Source organism: Lithobates pipiens, unplaced genomic scaffold (genome assembly GCF_037356315.1).
Source record: "Lithobates pipiens isolate NorthernLeopardFrog02 unplaced genomic scaffold, aLitPip1_a1.2 Scaffold_28, whole genome shotgun sequence".
Lineage (NCBI taxonomy): Eukaryota > Metazoa > Chordata > Amphibia > Anura > Ranidae > Lithobates > Lithobates pipiens.
Window position 1 is genome coordinate 198,095,832 of NW_027507789.1, and position 22,227 is coordinate 198,118,058.

Below are 22,227 nucleotides of genomic sequence, written 5' to 3' on the forward strand. Positions count from 1 at the left end.
TGGGTTCAAGTCCAGGTCCTGACAGCAGGTCACCCAGGCAAATTAAGTGGGCTTACCGAAGGTGTGGGGTATAAGCACTAACCGGTATTCACCAGAGCTCCCAATGGTGGAGATGGGTTTTCCTGCCTGTTAATACCAGGTGGCTGTTCTCAGGATTGCCCAATCATGAGGTAAGCAAGCCAGGGTCCAGTAGCAGCTAAAGGTCAATAATGAATAGTAGTGGCGATAAGGACAGATTATGGCAAACAGGAAGTGCAGAGACATGAATGGAATCAGGAGGTTCATGGAAGGAGCAAAGATAGCTGGCACAGTGAGAAGAGTCACAGCCAGACACCACAGAGCTCTCAGGTTCAGACCCGGACCCTTAACACTCTGGTTTGAACTGTTCCTAGGATAAGTCCCAGATACTCCAATCAATGTGCCAGTGCCAATGCAGGCTTCTGAATGTAAAAATCCAACCAAACCCTTTTTAGGGTCTAATTGTCTGCGCCACATTGTCGGTTAGAATTTGTGCTAACTGCTCCCTCAACAGGAGGTTGTCTATATATTCCAAAACGATGATTATCTGTGAGTGTAATAAGGCAAGCATCAGGGTTAGAACCTTGGTAAATTCATGGGGTGTGGAAGACTGGTTGAATGGCAAGGCCATACTGGAAGTGCCAGGGAACTGCTGCATTGAGAAGAAATCTCTGATGTACTGGAAAACTTGAAACATGCAAGTCCTTAATATCTGCAAAGATTGGAAAGTCTCCCTGATGGAGGAAGGCTATGACAGACCTGATGGATTTTATGTGGAATCTTTGGGACTGAATAAAAACCATTCTGGTCCTTGAGATTGAAGATGGGGCAGTCAGGCAGATATTCCCATTTGGTTTTGGAACTCTGAGTAGATTGAAATAAAATCTCTGAAACCTTTTCCATCACAGGAACAGGAGTGATAATCCTATCTCCAGAAGACCCACAGGGTCTACATGGAGGTCTGCTACTCTATGCTGTGATACTAGAAGGTTGAAAGACATAATGCAGTGAGGAAGTTAAGAGTAGAACTTTTAGATTGTAGCCCACTGAAACCAACCCCTGTGCCCAGGCATCCAAGATGCTGTCTATCCAAGTGTCTGTAAAGGCTAAAGCTGGGTACACTATATTATAGATTCCTGCATCCACACATGTGAGATGTCATTAGCTGTGCAACTGACCATTGGCTGCAGACCACTGATCAAATAAAGTTTTTGAGCAGGGCCATTCGAAATCTAACAATTGGCTTCTATCAAACAGGGAGGACCACACAAAAATCTAAAAATTCATACAGTTTTTTTCTGAACCGGCCAACTTCAATCAGTGTGTACCCGACTAAAGAGACATCCTCCCACTTTGGTAAATGCGAATGCTCTTTATATCAAAGAGGCATTGTCTGCAGATTTGGGGAAATTAGGGGACCAGGGTTTGCAGTGAAACTGGGCTACACAAATATAAATTTAGTGTGGAGAAAAGCTGGATCCCCTGCCATGAGTTTTGTCCATTCCCCTAATGTTTGACCACGGTCAACAACCACGTTCATAGCAGGCTGCAATGCAGTGACTGCTAGAGAATACAAGGTTGTGGAGAGTTTATCTATGGAATCCTTAATTAGTTTAAGTTTCAACTGGCATTACGTTTTTCAACTGTGTGTTTTGACATTTGTGAAAATGCATGTATGCTTGCTGCAATTCCAGACAGGCCCCACAGCTGTCCAGCCCAGGGAGATCCGGGTGATTATTCAGTTAGCTGCACAGAGACTAGCTCAAGCAGCGCGCATGGTAGAATTTTTCGAGATAGAAAAAAAGACCTTGATTTCTCCTAGGACACTAGCAAAAAACAAGACTGTTGAGAGTGGGAGGATTTTTGCCAGGCTTTGCACTGATGTTTTACTTGTCTGAGTCCAAATCATCCTGTAGGCAACAGTATAATCCGATTTCTGAATTGTATGTCCCCCAAACACTGAAAAAGAGTTATTTTGACTTTCTGATGTTACTCTGATATTACCTGTTGTCCTATTGACTGATGGTTATTCGCACCTGACTCTTACACTGGTCTGGCAGCCTTGGTCACTGCAGCCTTCCACCTGCTATCTGAAATAGGACCAATCTCCACCCAGTCTGGCAATCAGTGGCTCTGTTTAAGCTCAGCAGATCAGTCATACATCCCCAAGCAACGTGGGTCCTGTTCTATGTAAACGCTTTTCCCTGGAAGATTCACTGAGAACTCTGCTCACCTATCTCTAGAAATCCTGCACGCTGAGCAGTACCCTTTCAGTGGAAGTTCCACTAGGCTTCTACTCATCTGTTCCAAGAAATTCCTGGCCTTGGTAATTCCTCTCTGCAATCTGCTAATTTTTCCCTAGAAATCCTGCACACTGAGAAGTATCCTGCCCCTGGAATTCCACTGTGCATTCTGTCTACCTGTCCCTAGACGATGAGTAATTATCCATTCTTGAAAATCATGTGTGCTGAACAACCTCCAGTCCCCTTAGACCCCTGTACTCTGCAATTTACTCAGTCCCTCATTGCCTGTGTACGGTATTGATCTACAGCTCATCATTCCAGTGGCCGGCACCCCACCAGAGCCTCTCACTTACCTTGCCTTGGCAGGTAGTAATAACTGGGTTAGCGACCTGGGAGCTAAAAGCAGTCAACCCATCTCCACCATCAGGAGCTCTGAAAAAGGCTGCCCGTTCCTTAGACTCCACTCCAGCCATGGTCAGGGTAGGCTCTGTCCGGCTGTGGTCAGCAGGTCCGTGTCACTCAAATAAGTTCTGCATCATGTTTTCTCACTTTGCTGGTTGCCAAGATAGGCCCTTACACAGAGGTCTACCCTGTAAAGGTTGGCAAAAAAAGGGCTGCTATATTCTCCTTAAACTGAAATAAGTTGTATCATGCTTTTCACACCACAGCTTAAGCGACAGCAACCTCAGGAAAGAAGTGATGCATGCAGAGAAGATAATATTATCCTACGTTAAACCTACCCTGACAACTGGATCGAAGAAAGTTGTAAAATATTTTGGAAATTAAGCATATTTTGAAAGCGCTTAGTCAGCTTGAGGTGCAAACGTAAGCTTACACATTTACAACACACAACTCACCCTTGTTGACATTTATTACCTTGGCATAGTATCTTTCCCATCAAACCTTCAAGTTCTACAGAGAACATAGCTATTTTATATTTCAAGGGGGGACGTTTACTGCAGTGTGTACCCATAACTATTCTGCAAAGAATGTTGGGCTTTCTACTACTACTTAGAACCCTGAAGGCATTACAGTATATTATCTCTCATTTATACAAAAAGGGGGACTTTTGTAGTATTTTAAGATATACCGTATCCTATTATCAATTGAGTTTTAAAAACAATTTTTTATTTGAGTACAAACATGAAAGCAAAACTAAAGGTTCTCTCCTGAAACTGTAAATCTTCTTTCAAACTAAAACTATACCCTCTACATCACTTACATTTGAATATCTTATTAATACACATTTCCTATATTTTTGAGGATCTGCTTTAAATAATTCAATTGCAATATACTTAGGCCGCGTACACACGGGCGGACTGTTCGCCCAACTTTGTCCGCTGGACAGTGTTTCAGCGGACAGTCCGCTCGTGTGTGGGCTTCAGCGGACAGTTTCAGCGGACAGTCTGACGAACAAAGTTTTTCGGAATTTCCGTAAGACAGTCCGCTGAAACTTGGTTTCAGCGGACAGTCCGCTCGTGTGTAGGCTTGTTCGACAAACTAAGTTTCGCGCATGCTCAGAAAGGATTTACACGGCGAAGGTTGCATTGCAGTGTATTGGACGTCGAATTTCTCGTCCCGTCGTACGTGCCGTTCACGTCATCGCGCACGCTTTCAGCGGACTGTTCATTCATCGTGTGTGGTCAAGTCCGTTCATGCAAATTGTGAGCGGACTGTTTGTCGGATTGTTTGACGAACAAAGTTGGGCGAACAGTCCGCCCGTGTGTACGCGGCCTTAGTTATCATACAATCATTTCCCCAAAATGTTTTCCTAATAGATATCTATCGGGTACAAGTCTGAAAGTTGGAGATTAAGGTATTAATCTTTGTTTTCTCCGACACATAAGGCTGCCTTCTTGTAACAGTGGTCAGGCCAATCAAATGGTTGCTAGACCCAAACACCCTCACATGGGAGGAGTTTACATACTTCACCGTACCCTGAAAGTGCCAATTATTGTTTCTGTTTGCTGCGGAGACAGAAGCGTCAGGGAAGAACTAATATTACAAAGGCATTGTGCCCTGAATCGGTAAGGTAACAGCATTTCTGTAAGGTAACCTGACATATGGTAAAGACACAAGCTGGTGACCCTTTTCTGTAAATACTAGTTGCCTGGCTGAAAAACTGACCCACTGGTTTCGATGTTTGATCAGACACCTCCGTGGAACAATTATTAAATTTTTTCTAGGGGAGAGGGTGTGTCTCTCCTACGAATCATTCAGCTGAGTTTTTTTGACCGTAGTTGCCAAAGGAACCTATGGAAAAGCCTTTGCTTGCTGTAAGTACTGAATAAATATCTATATCTATCTTATCTTTATATATATATATATATATATCTATATATATATATATATATATATATATATATATATATATATATATATATAGATAGATAGATAGATAGATAGATAGATAGATAGATAGATAGATAGATAGATAGATAGATAGATATAGATATATATATATATATATATATTTAGATAGATAGATAGATCTATATAGATATATAAATATATATAGATATATATATCTATTGAAATTTATATTTTGATGATAGGCAACTCCTATCCTCATATTGATTAGTGGTTCCAAATGAATAACCACTGCAGTAGGGAACAGACACAAAAGATACGCTCAGCATCTTTCCAAATAACCGTTCTACTTTATTATGACGCATTTGAAGGTTTTTATACACATGATTACGTAGGTATCACATTAATATTATAATTGTACGTTTATGGTAACAAGGGGCGTTACATAGGCAGGCTAATTCTAATCAGGACTTGAAAGAATGCAAAACATGTACTGAAAACATTGTTAGTGCCGTATGCACAGTGAGGGCATCGTGCAATACATATAAAATAGAATACAATTATATACAGAACCTACAAATTTCCATTACACTATATATATATATATATATGGAAACCAAATACTTACATGATTGAAAAGATAGTAACATTTAGTTTATGCACCAAATAAATACATATACAGTATATACTATATATATATATATATATATATATATATATATATATATATATATATATATATATACACTCTGTATTCAACAGTGCAAATGATCAATGCCCAAAAATCCCCGAATTCTTAGATGTTGGTGGAGTTGGCCTTTAATAAACAGGTCAAACACTTGATGGTTATTTTATTAAAACAAATTCAATGAATTCATAGCTCCACCAAGCATTTTAATGTGAAGTAATATTTTATATATTCCCAAATGAAATAGATATACAGAGAACAATACAGCTTAACGTAATATACTTAAATTATTCCTTCTTTTTTTCTCTATCCATAGTATTTTGTTAACAGTAATTCTGTACCAATATAATGTAACTGTCATTTATCTGATAAATACTGTCAAAATACTTATCACAGGCTTATATTATAGTAAATCTGTTCTGAATGAAGATGAATTTGCAAAAGATAATTCAGTTATAGCTCAATCCCCTTGTCAGGAGCAGGTGTGCAAGAATGTACCCAGCTATGAGTTTAATTAACAGTGCAGACAGTTCTACTATTTTACGTATCACATATGAATTGTCAAGGTTAAGTGCTAATTTGAAAGAAGTGTGATGCCACTGGGCCATATTAAGAGGCCATTAAAAGCCTTCAGTATCTGCTTTGTGTCCTTGTAATTCAGACAAAGACACAGTAGGGCATACCTCATTGGTCATTACTATCCACTCTGCCTTGGTACAGGTATGTTTATGCGACTTAAACCATTTAAGCATGAGTTAAGGTTTCACTGTGCTGTATAATGGCTTCTTTGTGAAAAGAAAGGCTTCAGACAGTGATTCCAAATCTTCCTGGTGCTTTTCAAAGTGTGCAGTCTGTTTATAAGCTGATGCTCGGCTAATGGGTTTCTTCTGAGTTACAAGTTGATTTATGAACAAAGACAGGGTGAGCTTTCATTGAGTTTGTTCCGTACATTAATGACAACAAGCTTGAGTTAAGAGTGTTGATCCCTGTATGGATCGGGTAAGTACTCATGGACTCCCATTCCATACCTCATCTGAGCATTAGAAAATAAAGCTGCCTCTGAAAAATAATTTTGAGATGACATTCCTGGTCTGAAGTATTTTGAAATAGTTTACTTTTTTTTATATGTTTGATGGGATTTGGGATATATGTTATTCAATTTTTATTCTCTATTTTGATAGTGTAGCTAGGATAAGTTATAAAATCAGGAACAATTTTACAGCTACATATATGTGTAGAAGCCATTGTCTAACATATGTGATGGGGGTGTCTTTAAAGTGGTAAAAAAGGCCGTATATTGATATTTTACCTACAGGTAAGCCTATAGTAAGGTTTACCTGTTGGTACTGTAAATAACTCCCAAACGTGTGTAGCGCTGGCTCCTGGCGAGCAGGCGCTGTGGTTTTTGAAAAGTTAATTTACCTGAAGTCACAGTTGGGTTTCCGGACAATTTCTCAATTTCTGGTTTCAGTACCAGTCCAGCTGGGTTGCACTGGGTTCTCCTTGACCGCAGGGAGTGTTTTCCTGCTGTGCATTCTGGGGGGTGGTATTTAAGGTACCGACGCCACATTGGCGGGGTCTTTTTATTTTCTGCCTATTCGGTTCTGGTGGTCCTCCTGACCCAGCCCCATGGCCCTCCTGGCCTAGGGTACGGAACCATGCATCCTGAGTCTCGGGGCTGACTGGCCCGAGGCAACGCAACTGCAGGGACAGGCCCGAGTGGATTTCGGGGCCTACTGATCCAAAGGTGGTCCGGTGCCATCTTATCTGAAGGGAGAGGCCCAGCAACTGAAGAACCCCAGGGGAGGACACTTTTGGGAGAAGACCGTGCGCGAGGCTGGTTCTCTGAAGGAGCCTGGAGGCTTAGTTGAAGGACGCAACCTGGAGCAACATTCATACTGTATTGCCGAATCGGCTGAGAACCTGGTACCATATGTCAGTTCTTTAAATTTATCCACATCCCTCAGTAACGCTCAAGTGTATCTCACAAGTCTGTGGCAGAGACTTTGTCGAGCACCCCACCGGCTGCTAGGCCTATTGAGAGAGGTCTATCCGAGGGTTGTTAAATCCAGTTGTGAAATGGTTTATATTCTCTGGATTTTCTTTAAAGGCTTCCATTTTTGCAATCCAAGTACCTGAACTCACTCCTAACCCTCTATCCTTTATTGAGAGACTCTGTTTTGTTCTAAATAAATAACCCAAAAGAGGATTCAGTGTCAGTTTCCACATTCTTTGTACCATCTAAAACGGGAACCCCAAGACGGAGAAGCAAACAAGTAAGGCAACGGTAAGCCCAAATAAAATCAGCAGCTCCTTTGGGGGTCAGTGCTACACGTGCTTCGTTTAGGAGATATTTACTTGTGTAGCCGACACTTGCACTCTAAAGGCTTGGAATACCCATGCTGTTCCTTCAGAGCCCTGTGCCATAAACAGTGACGCATTTGCTCACATTTGTGGGAGTGACTTCATTGTGGCTCGTCCATTCCAAGGCCAGGGAACCCGGAAGGAAGACCGAATGAAAACGGAAGCCCTGTCAACAGTGACAGCGGCCAGCTGGAGGGCCTTGTTTTAAGGTAGGTTCACATATTGTTCTAGTTTGCGATGCCTACTAGAACATTAAAACATTGCTTTTTATGGGAAAAGGTATTTTTATTTTTCCTTTTTTTTTATAGTTTCACATTTACTACCGATTTCAGCAAACTAGGTGGCTGCTTTAGCCCCCAATTTTGTTCCTATGTCAGCTAGGGACTAGAGATTAGTGGCTCTCCACAGGTTTTTCTTTATCTTGCATCACAGGACACAAAGCCGCTTACTATAATAATAAATACTTGGGTTATATGCCACCTATAGTTGAATGGACACTGGTAGGTCAATCAGAACAATCAAACAGGAAGTCCTCCCCTATATAACCCCTCCCACACAGGAAGCACATCAGTTTTTTCGCCAGTGTCTATAAGATGGTGGTCACTGATACATGTGATCTTGGAGCATACTTGGAGGTCTGGACAGTTCTATTAAGAATCATGGACTTCAATCGGATCCATTCGAAAAAGCTATCAGCCAAAATGGATATATCCGAGCCTCACTGGAAGGAGAAAAGATTCCTCGAGGTTTGCCTGTAATGCAGCCTTATGGCGCTGGACCCTGCTTAATGGAGCCCTGTGCAGTGTTTGTTCTGACCAAGGTACATTCCTACAGGGTGCTATACAGGTCTAGGGGAGAGGACCCAACATTAAGGGGGACCCAGTCTCTGAAGGTCTTTAATGACAAAGCTTGCCGTGATGGGTGGATTCATGTTATGTTCAGAGTCTTGCAGCAGGAATGGTAAGTCTGCATTTGTTTGCAGTTTCTCTTTAAAAAAAAATAAAGAATATAAAAGAGATATCTGACTGTCTGTTCTCCCGGTGGCCACTGGGGGCAGTGTGCTGTTTAATCATGCTGTGTCCTTCTTAGTCGTGTGGGCTGTGGTTTCTCCTCCAGCCACTAGAGGGTGCATGCTTGCTCTGTATGGCCTATTTTTATAAGCAGGAAGTGGAAGGGTGGCCATGTTGCCATGTGGTCAACAGGTCAGTAGGGCCTCTGAAGACATGACAGCAGCCCATGGATAAAAACAAAGTGTGAGTACTTACTATGGGAGAACTGTGTGGACAAGTCATGATTATATGCTGCATATTGACTGCTTAATCCGGGGGGACTGTTGAACTGTAAGTCGAATCACCCCTGCACAGATAGCAGTTCACTTTAAAGTGTTTTTTTTTTACTGTTCGGAAGGCAGGTGCAGCGTAGTATACATGCTTGCAAACTTGTTTGGAAAAACTTGGCCATGGGAGCACTTTATACTGTCTCCAGTATAGTGTGTATTTGGTGTTTTTTTGTGGTTCTGAAACAGGATAGAGGCTGCATTGGATGCATATGTGCTTGGCTAAATCCTGCAAGACTTGTATGGGGCCAACTGCAGTTTAATAGGTGCATGCTTGCAAGCTATCTGAAATGCACAGTTGCTGAAATGCATGATTGATGGAACGCACAGTTGCTGAAATGCACAGTTGTTAAAGATACATGCTATACATGTTTGCATAAAGATACATGGTCGAATTTAGATACATGTCTGCATAAAGATACATGTCTGCACAAAGATGCATGTTTATACATGTTTGCATGCAAATACATGGTTATACATGACTGCATAAATATACATGGTTGCACAAAGATGCATGTTTATACATGTTCACATAAATATACATGGTTATACATGTTTGCATAAAGATACATGGCCGCATAAAGATACATGATTACATAAAGATACATGGTCGCATAAAGATATATGGTCGCATAATTATACATGTCTGCATATAGATAAATGTTTATACATGTCTGCATAGATGCATGTTGTATAATGTTACATACACACATTTCATAAATGCATGCTTGCTTATTGCATATGTGCTTATTTTCCTAGGACTACATGCATATGTGCTTATTTGCCTGGGACTACATACATGTGTGCTCGTTTGCCTGAGGGTACATATGTATGTGCTTATTTGCCTAGGAGTACATATATATGTGCTTATTTACCTTGAGATACATACATATATGCTTATTGGACTTAAACTGCATACATAAATGCAGGAATAGCAAGAATACTTGTATACCTGCATGTTTGCATACCTAGGTACTGACATAATGGCATACCTGGGTACCTGCATACTTAAAACCTTAGGGCTTGCATAGCAGTAAACCAACATTGTTTTAGGCCTGCATTCGTGGAGAACTGTATATTAGGCTGGTTAATATAGTCGTTGCATTATTTACCTGTTATACCAGTTAACTGGTTCCAGAAAAGAGAGGCAGCTGGGGGAGGCAGGTGCACCGCTCTCGGATTCAGGTATCTGGCGGTGTCCACATCTCCCGATGGACAGTGGTGTCAGATGCATCTAAACCACTGTGTTGTTTGGCATTGCAATGTTTCTTGACGCATTAATTTTTCGTCAGATAGACAGTGGCCGCATCACCTTGATCATGTTTGATCTTGGTTGATCGAAGCCTAAGCAGGATCAAGCCTGGTTAGTATATGGATGGGAGACTGCCCGGGAATACCAGATGCTGTAAGCTTTTCTGCACCTGCATGAGGGAGGCATCTGAGGCGGCTGTATTTTGGGAGTATCTTAGGGCTGTCTCTGAGGTGGTTTGTTCCATCTTTAGCCAGCAGAAACCTGGTAGGTTAAGTGCACCCCTTGGGACTGTTTGGGTCTGCCACAGAGTTGTCAGTCTTTTGCCTTGCATTTGCTCTTGGAGCAGAAGTGATGGACTCATTATTGTGAGACAATTAAATGGTAGCAGTTGCAAAACCAATTAGGGACATGAGGTCTATCTTAAGATCTCAAGCCGCTGAACATCCTTCTGTTTTCAGATTGGCTAGATCTGTTCAGTGATAACGTCTCTGCAAGAGGTAGATTTCGGGGTCCATAATCCTCTGTAAACGCATGTCTTCATGTGGCAGTTTGTTTCCAGGCTCATCAAGGATTTCTGTATTTGCAGTGGAAAGCTGTTTTTTTTTTTTTTTTTTGCGAATCTTCCCTTTGGGTTGGCCACAGCTCCATAGAGTTCACAAAGCGTCTAGCCCCTGTGCTGGGCTTGCTGAAGACACCTAAATAATATTTGCTCAGAAAGCAGTCGATTCCAGGGGTTCCTTCGATATATTTCTACAGGAGGAAGCTGTGTTTAGGTTAAAGCACGTTCCCTACATACTGTCCTACTCCAGGTCTTGGTAGAGGATCATTCTGTGTCTGGAACATTAAGATCCAGGCAGTGAATTGCCGGAAGGCTCTGTTTCCAGGGTGTTGCAGAGCAAAAATTGGCGGTTGATATTCTTCCTTTTCAGGAATTGAAGGAATAATAACCCCTGATGCCAGTCTCTCTAAGTTGATTTTAAGGCTGGCTACAGTTCAGGGGGCTTGGTCTCCACATGAGAGAATACTGTCCATCAATATCTTGGAATTTTTGGCCAGTACGCCTTGCTCTGGAATATAGGACAAACCAGTTGTAGGTTCAGTCCAGAAATGCCTCTGTAGGCATATATATAAACAACCAGGGCGGCACCAGAGGCCATGCAACTCAGGGAGGGGTACCACATTCTGTCTGAAACCGTACAAGTGTTGTCTCTAGCGCCAATACATATTCCAGGGATAGAATAGTGGCAGGGGGAACTCTGCAGGGGAATCAACTAGATTCCGAGTTCTACGACAGGTTGGGGCAGGTATGTCCAGGACGAGAGACCCACTACCAATAGGGCTAGATGTACTGCTAACACCTTAAGGATCGGTTCTCCCTTATTTGACATTTTTTCGCCTGTTTCAGCTTTTGCCACATCTTTTGCGAAGAATCCGTGAGGTGGTAACACTGATATTAGTGTTGGCCGAATTAGCCCAAGAGGGCTTGGTACACTGACATAGCGAGTCTTGCGGAGGTTGCTCCTTGGACACTCCCAGTCCAGTGGGACCTAATGGCCTTGAATACTGTATGTCAGCACTGTTGAGCCCCTGGAAGCCAGCTTTGGGGAACTTCAATTACAGGATTTGACTAACATTTTTTGCCTGGGGTGAAGCCAGGAAGTGGCACCCGCAGAAAAAAGTGAGTGGGAGATTTTCTTTTTCTATCTCCAATCAGTAGGGGAAAGGAGATTGGTCTTAAAGCGGTAGTAAACCCGCAATTTTTATTTTTATTTTTTTAAACCTGCAAAGCAAAATGCATAATGAGCTAGTATGCACCGCATACTAGCTCATTATGAAATACTTACCTTAGAACGAGGCCCAGACATCTGGCCCGATCCACGCCAAGGGAGCTGACATGCTCCCTCGGCGTTTCTTCCGGGTATCGCGGCTCCGGCGCTGTGAGTGGCTGGAGACGCGATATTGTCACTCCCGCGCATGCGCACGGGAGATTTCATTCCCGGCCGGCCGGCCACTGCCAGATTTTCAGGCCGAGAATCCCCTTGTGCGCATGCGCCGCTGCAGTCAGCGGCGCATACCGAGGGGAATATCTCCTAAACCGTACAGGTTTAGGAGATATTTTTTTTACCTACAGGTAAGCCTTATTATAGGCTTTCCTGTAGGTAAAAGTTAAAAATTTGGGTATACAACCACTTTAAGTACCATTAAGAGTCAAAGTTTGTCCTTATCCATTCTTTTCCAGAGGCTGTTGTTTCCCCCTACTTGTTTTATACCTCATACAGCATGTAATTTTGACAGTCCCACCTGTCAGGCAATTCTTGTGTCCTTGGGACTTGAATTTGATCTTGATTGTTCTTGCAGAGGCCACTTTTTGAACCAATCGGGGGATTCTGTTGGTCCTTTTATCTCAGAAGGTGGTTTCTTTGGTTGCTATCACTTCACTGAGTTGGCGGCTCTTTCATGTAAGGAGACATTCTTGGTCTCATATCAGAAGGTGATGTTGCGTCCTCATCCACTTTTATTGCCTAAAGTGGTTTCTAGTTTTCACTTGAATCAGGACAGTGTCTTCCCTTTTATTTTTTTCCTAATCCAAAGTCGGCAGGAGAAAGATCGCTACATACTCTAGAGGTTGTTCAGGCGCTGAGGATCTACTTGAGTTGTTGGCACAGGTCAGGAATTCTGGGTTGTGCTGCCAGAAGAGCCCAGGAAGGGCAGGCGGCATCCAGATCGAATAATTAGCAGTGGATCTGCCAGTTTATTAATGATGCCTATGGTCTAAATGGCAAAAAAAACATTTTTTCTGGGAAGAGGTTCTCTACAAGGTTTGGGGGAGTATCTTGGGACATCTGTCATCGGGTGTCAGTGGCCCAGGTGTGCAAGATCACTGTTTGGTCATTGGTTTATACAGCTACTGTACAAGATTTTTACCAGGTGGATGTCAATCATGTAGAAGATACAACCTTGGGCCTCGGTGTATTACAAATATAAGAGTAGGTCCTTCTCTGGTGGCAGTTTCTATGATGGTGTCTTGCTCCCCTAAAGGATATTGCTTTGGGACGTTCCAAGTAGTTATAATAACGGCTCTGTGTCCTGTGATGTACAATCAAGAAAATAGCATTTTTTTTCTACAGCTTACCTCTAAAATCCTTTTCTTGGAGTACATTACAGGAGACAGAGGTCCCTCCCCTATTTCGGGAATTTATTGCTTGCTACAAAACTGATCTGCTTCCTGTGTAGGAGTTACCTGTATATAGGGGAGGAATTCCTGTTTGATTGTTCAGATTGATCTACCAGCGTCCATTCACCTATAGGTGGCATATAACCCAAGTAGTTATTATTATAATAACTGGCTCTGTGTGCTGTGATGTACTCCAAGAAAAGGACTTTACAGGTTAGCTGTAGAAAAAAATCCTATATAGTTTCACATTTACTACCAATTTCTGCCTTAGCCCCCAATTTTGTTCCTATGTCAGCTAGGGACTAGAGATTAGTGGATCGCCACAGGTTTGATCCATCGGAGGTTGGTCAAATCTTGCTTAAAACTAGCAAAACCCCCATGAATTCTATAGGGGGTGCATTTTGATACCACATTCTACCCATTTTCAGGAATAATATGCAGGCTATTGTCAAAAAGGGTCAGGTGCTAGGCACTGCCATAAGGGACATTAAATAAAGAAAAACATTTTTAAATATCTTTCAGTGGAAAGACGGTTCTCTCTTTTTGAGGATGACATAGTAAAACCACCAATGCTTGCAATCATCTGCTTGGGAGATGCTTTTAAACTGTATGTAGTGTTTTACGGAACAGTATGATTTTCACAAACAGCAGCAACGATGCTGTATTCTGGCATCATATATTTTGAATGTGTAAATAATTTTTTAACATTTATTTTGGCTTAAAATAAAGCAGCAGCACCCCAATATGATTAATTTCACTTGATACAAAAACAAAAAAAAAAAAAAAGTTTTTTTAGGTAGCTTTTGCTAGAACACTGCTTTATTTTATCAAGGCAGCTTAGAAATATCAGAGGGTTATGATCAGAGAAATGCTGAAAATGATAGCATACTATGCATGATTTTTCATCTGTGCACATCTCCGCCAGTAACCATTGTCTCTGTGACTGCTGCTATCACACAGATGTGAATGAAATACCCACTGATTTTATAACCATTTTACAAGGGAAACATTTTCTTCTTGTTATTAGGGCCTTTGTGACTGTCGAGAAGCACCTTGGGACAACTGCCATAATGAATTAACTGATTCAATTTCATCTTTAAAAAAAAAAGGATTTCTTTTTAAATTGAACCTACAATCAAACAGTAAATATTCCCAAATCTCCCAAACACACAGTAACAATCTAAAAAAGGCCTAATAAAAGTGAACTCTACCATTCATGTAAACATAGTGGTACTTTCTGCTCCATCAGCTGTTTAAAATATAATCTTTCATTCCCGAAAACATGCAGCTGGATCAAATGAAATAGTACTTTTAATAATATGCAAATTCGAATTTTTGTCAAAAGTCAACTGCTAAGCCCCCATCTCCAACCACTCATCATTTTTTTATTTTTTTATTCTTTATTTATGCAAAACTTTTATCGTATACAATGGGAGAAAAGAAAGGAAAACATATTTTACCCCTAACATCAAAGCGGGGGTAAAAATATACAAATTAGTTACATTCCCTCTTCCTTCCAAAATCCTCCCATAGTCTTCCCTTCCTCACCTCCCACCCCCTATACCTCCCCCCCATTCCCTACAACCTAAACACCTCGCTATACTCCTTGGTTAGTTTACACATTTTCCACTTTTCCCACCTCTTGTTAAATCTCTCTCTTCCCCCTTCTTCACAATATCTAAGGCCTTCCATACCATATGTTTCGTCTATTTTACCGAACCATTCGCCTATTTTGGGACTATCCACTTCCTTCCATTTTTCCGGATCAGGCTCTTTGTGGCGTTAATCAAATGTATCATCAATGAATTTCTATATTCTTCTAATGGGGTATCCAACCACTCTTGGGGGTATCCAACCACTCATCTTGACCGCTGATGTATGGTGATGTATGCAGGCAGCAGTGACACTCAAGTGTCACAGAAATTGCAAAAGTGTCTTAGCCCTTGTACACATGGTCGGACATTCCGACGGAAAATGTCAGATCGGACCGTGTTGTCCGATAATCCGACAGTGTGTGGGCTCCATCGGACTGTTTCAGTCAGAATATCCGACGGACAAAGTTTGAGAGCTTGGCTATAAAATTTTCCGACATGATCCGATCGAACCTTGTCCGATCGTTTGTAGAGAATATCGATCGGACAAAGTGCCACGCATGCTCAGATCAAATTACGAGACGAAAGCTATTGGCTACTAGCCTGAACGTAGTCCCGTCCTAACGAATGAACGTCATCATGTTCTGAGCGATCGGATTTTCCGACAACTTTGTCCTACCGTGTATATGCAACACCAGTTTCGGAAAAAATCAGACGGAAAAAATCTGACGGATTTTGTTGTCGGAATGTCCGACCGTGTGTACAAGGGCTTAGATATGTGGGCTATAGTTGACAGTCTGGCTTTGTCTTCTCTATGCTATGCAAGAAGCAAGATGGCGGTGCTCAACAGCGGACTAAGTCTCTAGTGTAAAACTTGAGCTTGAGTTTTTGTTCAGTGATTATGCAATGATAATTTCTTTATCTTCTAAACAGTTCATATTTGGCAGCGGATCCTGTAAACAGGAAAAGAAACTGACAAAGAAAAGGATTCCTTTATGGCATAAATCTAGCAGCAGGCAGGTATTTCTGAAAACATTGTTGTGTTCTCGACCTTGTCTCTGCTCTATGGTTCATTTCTGATGTGTCATAGAGGCAAGTATTGTAATTTACATGATATCTACCACTGTTCCATAAAAGTAACCAGTGTGTGTTCCTAGCAAGAAGAATTGAGGAAGCCGTTTTGTCCTCTGGTTATGCCAATAGTATAGAAGCACATGAATGCCTCTCTGGCCCTCTCAATCGCTATTTGGCAGTCAATGAATTGAGTAATGTGTATAACACAAACCATGATGTGCTCTTATGTTTAAAAGACTAAAAGCTGAAAGAATCGTTATTTCCCCTGTCCTCCTTGTAAATCTAATTACCTGTCAACCTCTTATTTTTTGGAGACTACAATGGTGAGATGTCTCTGCAGTAGTTGGTGTCTTAATAATAAGGTTAAAGCTGAACTCTAAGAAAGATAAAAAATTCTATCTTGCAATGGAGCTGTGCCCGTACTGGCAGGGTTAAATGATCATATGGTTCTAGGGCACTTGGAAAAGCAGTACCAAATCCTCCACTCCTGCAGTCTCCTCTGGACTGCTAGTTCCAGGCATATATATACCACCATACCTGGCCAATATTCCTGAAAAACTCTGGAAAACACTGGAATAGGTGCTGTTACTTAACTACTTCCCACCCGGCCGTATATGTACATTGGCCTTCTACTTCTGACTGGACATTCCTGAACGTCCTTCAGAAGTAGGGAGATCGCACGCGCGCGTGCCCGCGCAGCGGCACGATCCCGATGCACTCGTGTCACCTGGACACAGCGCATCTTGGATCGTCAGGAGGGCTTTGTGATTGGCCCTCCTGAACACATGACGGCCGTGTCCAATCACGGCCGTCATGTGATGTAAACAAAACAGCCGGTTGCTAGACAATCAGCTCTCCTCTCTTCACACAGAAGTCGTCGCTGAGGAGAGGAGAGCGGATCGCTGCAGCCAGCTGATGATCAGTGAGTATGAGCTGTTTTTTACAGCTTTTACTCACTGATCACCAACCTAGTGTAAACACACACATGTCCCAAAAACACACATGTCCCCAAAACACACGTCCCCAAATAATAAACACATCTGTCCCCAATAATAAAAATACATGTCCCCCACATATGTCCCACTAAAATCACATGTCCCAGTGATTATCTGCACACATATGTCCGTGATCACCTGCACACATCTGTACATGATCATTTGCGTACATATGTCCGTGATCACACAAACCAATTATTATACACTTAACTGAATTTTTTTTTACCAAAGACATGTAGCAGAATACATTTTGGCTTAAATTTATGACAAAATTCTATTTTATTGGATTTCTTTTAAAATAAAAAGAAGAAAATATAGTTTTTTTTCCAAATTTACGCTATTTCTTTGCTTATATCGCAAAAAATAAAAAACGGAGTCGTGAATAAATACCACCAAAATAAAGCTCTATTTGTGCGAACAAAATGACAAAAATTTCATTTGGGTACAGCGTAGCATGACCGCGCAATCCTCATTGAAGGTGCGAGAGCGCTGAAAGCTGAAAATTGGGCTGGGAAGAAAGGGGGCGAAAGTGCCCTGTATTGTAGTGGTTAAGTGATTTTCACTTGCTTCCAGATCCTGTGCTGAGTGGCCAGTCTGATGTATTCTGATTGGACATGGTGGAGAGGAAGGGTGGTGATCAGGGGCATTGCTAGGTCTACAAAAGAACTGGGGCTATAGCCCATAGCAGCAGTCACCAACCTTTTTGCAGGTGGGCGGGGGCACACCAGTGGTAAGCAAGTGGTTCAACTCACCTTAATGCAGAATCAGTGGGAGCCCTAGGCGTGTCACATGCCACCATCACTTGTCACCAGATGCAGTATATTACTTGCCACCATCACCTGTCAACAGATGCAGCTTGTTACTTGCCAGTTGCCACTGTCACCTGCCACCCGATGTGGATTGTCACTTGCCACTGTCACCAGATGTGGATTGTCACTTGCCACATCACCTGCCACCATTTGCAGATTGTCACTTGACATGTCACCTGCCACCATTTGCAGACTGTCACTTGCCACGTCACCTGCCACCATTTGCAGATTGTCACTTGCCACGTCACCTGGCACCAGGTGTGGATTGTCACTTGGCAACCAATGTGCATTGGAACTTGCCATGCCAGCCAGTGCCACCAAATGTGCATTGTCGCTGCATTGGTGGCAGGCTGGCAGCACTGGTCCATTTAGTGATGGCAGGAGAGCGGTGATGCTGGGCGGGCAGTGAGAGATGATGTCAACTCGCTGCTCCCCGCCCCATCTCCGACATTGAAGCACGGCGGTCTGGCTGCAGAGTGGAGCTCCACCGATGACAGGAAGCATGTGACCTCCACTCCACTGTGCTGTGAGAGTGGAAGAGCACTGATGTGTGGCAGGCAGTGAGAGATGATGCCATCTCTCTGCACCTTGCTCCTACATTAAGAGGCCCGGCTGTGAAGAGTGCTGATGTGGAGCGGTCAGAGAGAGATGATGTCATCTCTGCTCATCTTCCCGCTCGCTTCTCTGGTCTCCTCCGCCTCTCTCATGCAGCCAGCCTGCCCGCCGCAGCCGCTGGTTAAGCATGGACCCTGTGGCAAGAGACTCAGGGCTATGGGTCCCAGATTTGGGGCTATAGCCCCAATAGCCACCCCCTAGCGATGCCTCTGGTGGTGATGTCACAATGCATCAGGCCAGCCCATCTGCGTGGGACCCAGAAGCTAGTGGAGATCACTATAGTAGACATATCTACTTCAGTGATTTCCAACTTCCAGGGGCATTGGCCAGGTTTGGCCAAGTTGGACCAATGTAACTATGTAAAAATATATCAAAACCTAAAATTGTTCTTTAAATGCTTGGACCCTGAAAATTAAAATGTTAGCTATCATGAATTCCAGTCTGATTCATTATTTTTTTTAGCATAGTTATTGCTAAAACTAGCGCTTGCTTGTCTATAATTATTGGCAGTTTTCCAAAGTGTCGAAAACACCTTCCGTATTTTTGCTTTATGTTTTTCAACCGACTATGTACATTAAATAAATATATTAAACGTGCGTCAGATATAAATATTAAGGACCTGCAAGAAATATTTTTGCAGAATGGGAGTGCTATGAAAATATGTACAGCCAAGCCAGGAACATGCAGCTCACAGCGCAGGAAGGAGCAGCTTTAATCGCATACTTATGTTTCTAGTACTCATAAGGACTTGTTTACCTCTACTCTTATGTCACCGCAAGTCCACTGACATAGATCTGGTAAATGGAAAGTACCGTAATAGTTTTGCATTTTTTCCAGAAGTTTATCCAAAAAGTTTTTTTTTTTTTTTTTTTTAGTAATATGAAATCTTTATTTAAAGCCAAATTGAAGGTTCATACCTTTTTTAAATCTCTTTATAGTTTTTTTTTTTTTTTTAACATGATGCTAACTTTTCAAACCTTGCCAGGCTTCTAATAAGAATGTTGGCAGTTAGCAACTTATGTTTAATTGACTAATTAAAACAAAACTCCAGGCAGATATCAAATGACACAAATTAATGTATTCATTAACCGCTTCAGCCTTGGACGATTTTACCCCCTTCCTGACCAGAGTACTCTTTGTGATCCGGCACTGTGTCTCTTTAGCTGACAATTGCGCGGTCGTACGACGTTGTACCCAAACAAAATTGACGTCCTTTTTTTCCCCACAAATAGAGCTCTTTTGGTGATATTTGATTTTTTTGATTGCGCTATAAACAAAAAAATAGCGAAATTTTGAAAAAAACACATTATTTTTTACTTTTTGCTATAATAAATATCCCCAAAAATATATTAAAAACATTTTTTCCCTCAGTTTAGGCCGATGTGTATTCTTCTACATATTTTTGGTATAAAAAAAAATTGCAGTAAGTTGATATTGATTGGTTTGCGCGAAAGTTATAGCGTCTACAAAATAGGGGATAGTTTTATGGCATTTTTTTTTTTTTTTTAATAGTAATGGCGGCGATCTGCGATTTTTATCAGGACTGCAACATTATGACAGACACATCGGACAGTTTTGACACATTTTTGGGACCATTGGCATTTATACAGCAATCAGTGCTATAAAAATGCACTCATTACTGTATAAATGTCACTGGTAGGGAAGGAGGTTAACCACTAGGGGCTGATCAATGGGTTAATTGTGTTCCCTCTCTGTGTTCTAACTGAAGGGGGAGGGGACTGTCTAGGGGAGATGAAAAATCGCTGTTCATACTTGTATGAACAGACGATTTGTCTCTTCTTCCCTCAGAGAACTGGAAACTGTGCATTTTTTACACACACAGATCCCAGTCCTCGGTGTGTCAGCAGTGATCATGGGATCCCAGTGGTGATTGCGACTGCTGGCCACTCACGATCACCGAGCACTCGCATCGGCTCCATGGCGAGCAGCGGGCCACAGGGTGAAGTGATGTTGTTTCGGCCAGCCGTGCCATTCTGCCACAATAAAACTGTGGCGGCTGACTGGCAAGTGGTTAATACAACATTAAATGTATTTTTTATGGCAAGCAGTGTAAGTACCCAAATCTGACTCGGTTTAGGCCTCCTGCAATCTCTGTACAGTAGAATTAATACTGGTGGGAGAAGCAGCACAGGAACCCTTGTGTTGTGCTGAAGTATAATGAGCTCGCTATTAGGAAGAAACAGAAGAGTGACAGGAGATGAGCTCATCAGTCCGGTCATGTCTACGCGGCATTAGAACTGGGTGGATAGAAATATTAATCCATTGACAGCTCCTTTATAAAAATGTCCTCTGTGTTTTTTAATGCCGCATACACATGACCGGACTTTTCGACGGACTAGGTCCGACGGTCTTCCCGACCGACTTTCTGCAGAGTTCCGACTGACTTTCCGAATGAACGGACTTGGACACACACAATCGCACCAAAGTCCGACGGATTTTAACGTGATGACGTACGACTGGACTAGAATAAGGAAGTTCATAGCCAGTAGCCAATAGCTGCCCTAGCGTCAGTTTTTGTCTGTCGGACTAGCATTCACACGAACGGATTTCTCGATAGGAACTGAGTTCCGGCCGAAAATTTTTGAACATGTTCTATTTCTAAAGTCCGTCAGATTTTTGGAGCAAAGGTTTGATTGGAGCCCACACACGATCGAATTGTCCAAGCGAATCCGTCGGACCTTTGCTGTCAAAGTCTGGTCGTGTGTATGCGGCATTAGACCTTTGCGTGGAGTTTGGCTTTAAAGCAGACCTATCATCAGGTGGATTTTTCATTTCAAATGCATTACACGCTAATCTGCGTGACTGTTTGAGATGACAATTCCTTGATTTTCTACATCTGTCAACTATCATAGATAGTTGTAGTGTGTATATATATATATATAATGCAAAAGGACTACGACGTGGCATGCTGCGGAATAGAAAATGATGAAATAGTTGCAAAACCCTAAAAAAATTAAAAATAAATAGTGGTACAACAAAATATAGGGAAATGGAAAGTCTTGAATAATGTGTCTGGTTTATTGTCTGGCCTTTGCTAACTTCTAGATTCAGGAGGAAAACAATCAGCACTTACCTATGGAAAAATCCCTCAGTCGACGCTCAGGCAAGAGACACCGGGGACCAGAAAGGTAAGATAAAGGAGCTGGATGGATGAAATGAAAGGAAATCATTTCATTTTTGTTCCTAAATGAAAGTTAGAGAAATACAACATAATCGATTTGCTAAACACTCATTTTGAAGGCAGAAGAACAAGCTGCTTTATGACCAGAAACTGCATGGATTTGTAAAGACATGACCTGAATAAAAAGAAGGCAAATGTGATATACAGAATATTTTACCTGTTACTTGATTCAGCTGTCGATGTTAGAAAAGCAGAAGAACGCTGGACAGAGTACTCTGTCTGTGAGCATCGGGAACATTCTCATCAAACAGCCTTGACTGGGTACAAAAATACCAGTGTCCTAAACACTCATCTGTGTTGTCCTAAAAATTCATCTGTGTGTCTCAAAAGAGTAAAAAAAAATGTATTGTATATTTGAGTACTTCTTATATAGATGCCTTCTTTACAGCATACCTCTCCCGCTTGCCGACCCGCTTACAGTATATGTACCGCAAGCAGGTGGCAGCCGCAGGCACTTTGTACTGATACGTCGCAGAGATCATGCGCACTGGCGTGCCTCTCGGGCCACATGGCGGCATGATTCTGTGATTAGTCAGGGTATTGTGATCGCTATG